The sequence below is a fragment of the Cyprinodon tularosa genome, unplaced genomic scaffold (genome assembly GCF_016077235.1).
Source record: "Cyprinodon tularosa strain WSP-4 unplaced genomic scaffold, ASM1607723v1 ctg384, whole genome shotgun sequence".
NCBI classification, from domain to species: domain Eukaryota; kingdom Metazoa; phylum Chordata; class Actinopteri; order Cyprinodontiformes; family Cyprinodontidae; genus Cyprinodon; species Cyprinodon tularosa.
In genome coordinates, this window is record NW_024039101.1 from 323,910 (window position 1) to 328,956 (window position 5,047).

The following is a 5,047-nucleotide window of genomic DNA, read 5'->3' on the forward strand; positions in this document are numbered from 1 at the left end:
GTTAAACCTCAGCTGGTGTAATTAGGGACATCCCCTTTTCTTCAATAAATGACGAGGAGAAAGCTGAAGACTGCAGAGTGGGGTGGAGATTGTAAACTCTGCAGTCTCTTCCTACTCTCCTTGCGAGTAACTAAATTAATTGTCTCTGTGCCTTCTTTCTTTCCCTGTATGTATGTATGATGTTTTAGGTGCTTAGACCTGACAGTGGCATAAAAAATTCATAATGAGATAAGAGATCACCAAGCAAATTTTTAGTATACTGAAAGAACTACCTTTAATTATTGTGTAAATTGGTGGTTGTGTTTTGCTTTTAAAATCTTGATCCTTATAAATACATCATGCTTCAACTGTGGAATATAATGCATTGTTATTGGAAATAACGTCATGTATTCTTTGCTTTAATTTGAAGTCAAGTTTAAGTATTTTATAAGTGACCACTTTTTTACTTCGTGATCTCATATGCAACAATTGAGTTATTGACAGGCTCTGTTTTTAAGTCTCCAACAGGTTCTTGGTGTGTGATTTGGTTTTTATATTAAAATAAAGTTTAAGGTTTAGCATCATATTGTATTCTCGTGTCTTTTATAATGTTCAGATTAAGAGCAGATCTTAGAAAGAATATTTAAGACTTCCACTAGTTAGGTCATAGTATTTTAGTCTCATGAAAATTTATATACAATAACTCAATATTTGTTTATTCCAGATTGCCTTTGCATTATCTTTCCATGGTATCTCATGCATTCATGGATTTCATTCAAGCAAGTGTTAATGTAGACAGCCAATTCTGAATTTTATTGTTATTCGTGCTTGCCAGTTCTGGGAACATTACTAAAATATATCATAACTAGTTAAAGTTACTTCTCTAAATAAAATAATTCAGTTAGTAACTCAATTACCGCTCATAGAAAGTAACTCATTACTAGCCAGTTACCTAATGTTTTAAAATGTCATAGAATTTAGAAAACTTTCTTGTTAATGGAATTTCAAATACTACTAGAAGTTCAACTATAGAATATATGGTGTTTGTTATAAATTCATAAAATTAAAACATTTGTTATAAAGGTGGTACACATCGAAAAACTTAAAAGCTTATCTGTACTATTTTGGTGGGTGTGTTTTGAAAAGTAAATTGCACTATAATTATGATGACGTGATGATCTTGTTTATAAGAAAAGAAAAAAAAAATGATTTAGAATTTTATATTTTTGCACATTCCCATCCTAAAATCGGCTACACAATAGGAAGAAAGCTGAAAAATAATGCATTTTTATCAATTTAAGAAAAATAAAATACATGTTGTAATAGAATTAAAGAGCGGTTACACTATTCCAGAAAAAAATAAAACCTTAGGAATGTATCATCCCAAGATTGTTGTGTGAATAAAACGTAAACTCTGTAAGTAAATCCATCATAGCCCTTAGAGAGTTTTATTCAACAAAAACATCATAATCTCTTAAGACTGCTGCACCAATGCTCTTCCTATGGAAGCAAATCTTGACCATTTCCAGAAATGCTTTTTAATTTTAAGAATGTGGCTGCATCACTTGACTCATAAATAAAATTAGTAATCAATCATCCTAATTAAAATTTTCTTCTTCAAGACTGCTCATCCTTTTACTTAATAAAAATGAAAAAGACATTTGAGATTTATTTTTCAAAACGTACCACAGCAAATACATACAGCAATTCAATTTGAAATGTAAAATTTGAAAGCGAAAAAGCATTTCCACAAATGCTTTTTCATTTTAAGGATGTGGCTGTTGGGATCCTGAGGCTTGCCCACCAGAGGGCGCCGAGGATCCCTTCCTAGGGGTTTGAGAGTTTTTTTTAACAAAAAAAAACAAAAAGCTCTTTTTGTTTTTTTTTGTTAAAAAAACTCTCAAACCCCTAGGAAGGGATCCTCGGCGCCCTCTGGTGGGCAAGCCCCAGGATCCCAACAGTGGCTGCATTATTTCTCTCATAAATGAAATTAGTAATCAATTATCCTATTTGCATCGGTATTTTCTTCTTTACGACTGCACATTTTATGCCATAATCAAAGAGAAAACACAGTGGACATTGCTTTTTCGTTTTCGTGGTCTGCCATTAAAGTACTGTCCATAACTCGAAAAAGAAAAAGCAGAGTGACGTCAGCATCCGCTCTTCCTCAAGTCCTTGCTTACCGGGCTACCCATCTTGATCGGTAGGGCGCGCTGTGCACAACTGCATTCCATGACATTGTAACGGGCCGGTGGGAAACAGGTTGAATTGCTGGGTCTTACTATCGGGACATACTAAACGACCACAATGACAAAAACAGTGCCAGTTTGTCTTTATTATTATGTGCCATAACCTGTGATGCTAAAGACCCGGCAATTCAACCACTACATTTCAATCTGAAAAACTCACACAAAGAGGAAAGACAATTAGGAGAAATTTATTGATACAATTACTTTTTCTTTGGTGCACAGACCTCGACAGGAAACAGTACTTAATTTTGATAGATATGCATGAACAGGAGTTCAGGGTTCAGTCAGGTCTCTTCCTAAGAAGCAGAGAAGACAAAAACTGATTAGGTTCAGGTTCTGGTTTCAGGGGAGTCAGAGAATTAGACTGGTTGACTCAGGCTTTGCTAACCATAACTGGCTTAACCAGGGGCGTTGCTAGGAACAAAGCTTTACTGGGGCACTGGCCCCAGTAAAGCAAATACAGACAAGCACACTGCCCCACCCTGATAAATTCCTACCAAAATTACCAGTTGAGATATTAATGAGTGTAAGAGTATATTTGTTTTAACAAATATACTCTTTGTTAAAACAATGTTATAGCTGCAATGTTGAACATTTTCAACATTGCAGCTATAAAAAATAAGACATTACCAACTTTAAAAATAAAAAGTTTCCTTATACACATTCTGAAGTAATCATTAATTCCTAGGTTACAGAGTTTTAGTTCAGGGGAAAGTTTAACTCATCCTGAACTAAGTTTTCCTTTTATTTTTTTGAGCATTAAAGCGTACCTCCTATTTTTCCTTTTTGCAAAGCGGTCAATCACTAGACTGTGACTCAGCTTAGAAAGTTCTTCCTTTTCAACTGATAAAATAGCAGGATGATGGAGCCTGTCTTGTCCCATTGTGCACCTCAGCCAAGTGTGGAGCCTTCTCAACACACTGAATGACCTTTCACAACTCCAGCTGTAGACTGGGATGGTGAGGGAGATCTGGATGACCTGCGTTAGTGTGGGGAATATGATGTTATCAAGCAAGTTGAAAACACACTGCATATCCTTGATGACAAGGCTTTCTTTTTCAACCATAAAAAGCTTTCAAACCATTTTGAATTAAATTAAAGTTTTTTTTACTCCACATTTGTCCTGGGGATAGGGGGACAACTTCACTTGTCTAGGACCATCATGCTTTCCCCCTAAGTCACTAATGTCCCCTTCTTGTTTGTGGAAGCTGGTTGTTGCTCCCTCATCACCTTCATGGTCCTGTCTCTCCTGTCTCTCTCCTGTCTCTTGCCTTTCAGTCTCGCCTCCTCCTCCCTTTCCTACTCCAGCACCTTCATTCTCATTCTCTACAGCAAACATTAAAAAACTTTATAATTTATAATTATGTAAATATCTATCATATTGCTTATAACGTCCCTAATGTAACTGGTTAGCTTAAATTCATTCTAATTCATCACGTGACCTTACCTCCCTCTCTCTCATCTTGTTTTACTGCTTCCTTGTCTCTGCTTCGTGTGAGGAATTTCCTATTATCCATCTACAAACCAATGCAGTAATTTTCAGCTAGTAGCCTATAAATCATGTGGTTTCACTGGGGAAATAATAAAATTGACAGGTAAGAAACGTTACCAGAACTAAAAGTGCGTCGCGGCCGCACAGTGTCCCATCCAACTCAGTTGAGAGCAGCGTGTTAATTTACCTGCAGTTCATGCAGTGACATGCGCTGACGTGGGGGCGCTATTACATCCTCAATTTGGAGTTAACAACACACTTGCTGCGCATTTGAGTAGAAATATACGTCTCCTCCGATTATCTAAATTGATGCATTAAAAAAATGTATAACTGTTGCAAATATTCATGAGATTTATACTGGGGCACAGCTCATTTATACTGGGGCACGTGCCCCAGTAAATGGGGTCTGGCGACGCCGATGGGCTTAACACTCTGGCGCTGGAGTGTAGTCCTGCCGCTGCTTATATGCTGGTCTCCTGATGAGCAGATGAGGAACAGCTGGTGAAGTCAATTCCAGCTTCAGGAGACCCAGAACGCCCTCTGGAGGAGAAAGGCAGACAGAACCCAGAAACCAATAGAAAAACAAATCCCCCGGAACAGGCTCCGGAACAGGCTCTGTGGTGGCCGCCGACTGCGGCTCAGGCCCAAAGGTGACCGCCGACTGTGGCTCAGGAACAGTCTCAGAGGTAACCGCCGACTGCGGTTCAGGAACAGGAACAGATGAGGCCGCCGACTGCGGCTCCGGGTCAGTCTCAGAGGTAACCGCCGACTGCGGTCCAGGAACAGACTCTGAGAAGACTGCTGACTGAGGCTCGGGTACAGTCTCAGAGGTAACCGCCGACTGCGGTTCAGGAACAGGAACAGAGGAGACCGCCAACCCCGGCTCCGGATCAGGAACAGAGACCACTGACTGTGGCTCCAAATCAGGAACCGAGGAGCCCGCCGATTGCGGCTCCGGGTCAGGAACAGAGGAGCCCGCCGATTGCGGCTCCGGGTCAGGAACAGAGGAGCCCGCCGATTGCGGCTCCGATTCAGGAACAGAGGAGCCCGCCCATGGCGGCACAGGTTCAGCCCCTGAGACGGGTTGAAGCGCCCGCTGAGGGGCTCTTAGAGGCGTATTTCCAAGTTCTGAAGCCTCTTTAAATAGATACTCAGGGGTCTCTGGATGGCACAAAGCAGGCTCAGGGTCTCTGGACGGCACAGAGCTATCTCAGGGGTCTCTAGACGGCACAGAGCTAACTCAGGGGTCTCTAGACGGCACAGAGCTGACTCAGGGGTCTCTAGACGGCTCCGGACTGATTTAAGATGGCTCAGGGCTGGATCAGGG